The sequence below is a fragment of the Myotis lucifugus genome, unplaced genomic scaffold (assembly GCF_000147115.1).
Source record: "Myotis lucifugus unplaced genomic scaffold, Myoluc2.0 scaffold_190, whole genome shotgun sequence".
Lineage (NCBI taxonomy): Eukaryota > Metazoa > Chordata > Mammalia > Chiroptera > Vespertilionidae > Myotis > Myotis lucifugus.
In genome coordinates, this window is record NW_005871238.1 from 1,899,227 (window position 1) to 1,901,869 (window position 2,643).

Here is a 2,643-nt window from a genome sequence, read left to right on the forward strand (position 1 = left end):
CAGAGCTAGAGCAAAGAGCTGGTTCTGAGCAGGGGAGCATGGCCAGAGGAGATGCCTTCCCCTGATTCTAGTGGACAGGGTGCGGGGCCTGCTGTCCGCGGTGGTGCGTTTGGGAGTGGGGTGTGGGCTGGGAGCCACTGAGCTGGGGCAGCTGTGCCGAGCTCCATATGTCCCAGTCCACTCTACAATGGGCAATCTGCGTGTTTATCCCAGCCTCCTCTCCGCCCCCACCCCTCCTACACACACACACACACACACGGAGGGAGAGGGGCCCCGCGGGGGGGGGGGGGATCACAGGAACGAGGCTTGCAGTTCTTCTCTCGCGGGTAAAAGTTTAGAGTCACAGCCAACCTCTCTTGGACCTATAGCTTCAGTGTTGCTCAGTTTTTTTTTTCTTTTTCCTTTTTTGTCATTATTATTTTTTAAAATTGTTGTGGTAAAAAACACACCATGCAAGTTACCATGTTAGGTGTGCAGTTCAGTCGTGTTAAGTATAGTCACATGGCTGTGAAACGGAGCTCCAGAAATTTTCATTTTGCAAATCGGAAGCTCTGTGCCCGTGGAACAGCACCTCCCCTCCTGCCTCCCCCCAGCCCCCGGGAACCACCGTTGTACTTTATGTTTTTGTGAAAATGACTACTTAGATACCTTATTTAAGTGGAATCTACTGTGTTTTCCTTTTTTAATCCTCACACCCAAGGACATACTTAGAGAGAGAGAGAGAAAGGGAGAGAGGGGAGAGAGAGGAGAGAGAGAGAAACATCAATCTGTTGTCTCCCCACACGCACCCCAACGGGGGCTGGGGATTGAACCCGCAATCCAGGTATGTGCCCTGACTGGGAATTGAACCGGCAACCTTTCTGTGCACTGATCGACAACTTTCAACCAACCGAGCCACTCTGGCCGGGCTACAATATGTCTTTTTCTGACTGGCTTCTTTCACTTAGCATTATGTCCTCAAGATTCATCTATGTGGTATCGTGTGACAGGCCCTTCTTCCTTTTTAAGGCTGAATGCTCTTTCATTGTATGCAAATGCCACTCTTTCCTAGTCATCTGTAGATGGACGTTTGGTTGCTCCCATATCTTGGCAGCTGTGAATAATGCTGTAAGGAACATTGGAAGGCAGATACTCACCTCTTCATGATCCTGGTTTCAGTTATTTTTTTCCTGATTTCAATTCATTTGGATATATATCTCTATACTGTTTTCAATCCTGGTGGCATCATTGTACAATCCCACTAACAGGGTGCAAGGGCCCCAATTTCTCCACATCCTCACACTTGTTCTTTTCTGTTTTTCAGAGCATCCATCCTAATGGGTGTGAGGCGATATCTCATTGTGGTTTTGATTTGCATTTCTCTAATAACTAATCATGTTGGACTTTGCATATATTTGTTGGTCATTTGTATATCACCTTCGAAGAAATGTTCATTCAAGTCCTTTGCCTATGTATTAACCAAGTTCTTTGATCTTTTGTTGTTAGAGGGGCAGTTCTTTATAATATTCGGGATTTTAACCCCTTATCCAATAGATGATTTTTAAAAACGGTCTCCCGTTCTGTGGGTTGCCTTTTCACTCTGTTGACTGTGTCCTCTGATGCACAAAAGTTTTTAATTTTAAGTCCTACTTGTCTAGTTTTGCTTTTGTTGCCTGTGCTTTGGGCGTCACATCTAAGAAATCATTGCCAAGTCCGATGTCATGAAACATTTTCCCTTTCTCCTAGGAGCTCTGCAGTTTTAGGTCTCACACTGAGATCTTTAATCCCTTTCTCAGGTTAATCCTGCCCCACGTCCTCCTCATCCCTTCTCCTCCTTCCCCATTGCTCACTTTCCGGATTCCCTTCCTTCTCACCATCTTTCCTCCTGTTCCTTTAACAACGCGTCCACCTGCCTATGGCTCCTGCTGTCCCCCTACCCTACACCTCCCCTTTGCTTCTGTCTTCCTCCCGCACTTAGGTACTTCCCCCCTCCCAGTCCATCTCAAACCTTCCTGGTGCCCTCCTCACCTCTGAGCTGTCCCTCCTTCCTTCCTCCTCACCAATGTCCTCTTCTCTCTTTCAGGCTCCCAACGGGAACCCTGGCCATGGACTCCTGAAGCGGTTCTGCCTTCTCTAGCTCAGTGGCAGACCCCACCACCCAAGGCCCTTCCTGCCTCTCCCACAACCAGCTCTCAGGCTCCCAGAGGGAGGGGTGGGAGGGGATCCTGGTCTCACGGGGCAGGGGGCATCCATCATGATGCTCAACTCAGACGCCATGGAGCTGGACCTGCCTCCCGCCCACTCGGAGCCGGAGCCGGAGTCAGGCTTCAGTGACTACGGGGGCGGTGACGGGGATGGGACAAGGGGCCCAAGTGGGCCCGGAAGGGACCAAAGCCCCGGGCCCTGGGACCCAACGAAAACCCCGCCAGAAAAGACCTGCAGCACTTTTGTCTTCCGGTTTGGACGACAAGAAAGGGCTTGCGTGATGTTTTTTTTAATAGGCCAGCTCTTTTTTATTATATTCTGTTCTCCTCTTCCTCCTTCCAGAGGGTAGATGGGCTGGAGTGTCCTTCACCCCCCAAATCGGCATGCATTAGAAGGGGGCGGAATTAATATCGGACGGGGGAGAAGAGGAAGACAAGAGAATTGTAATTCACATAAGAA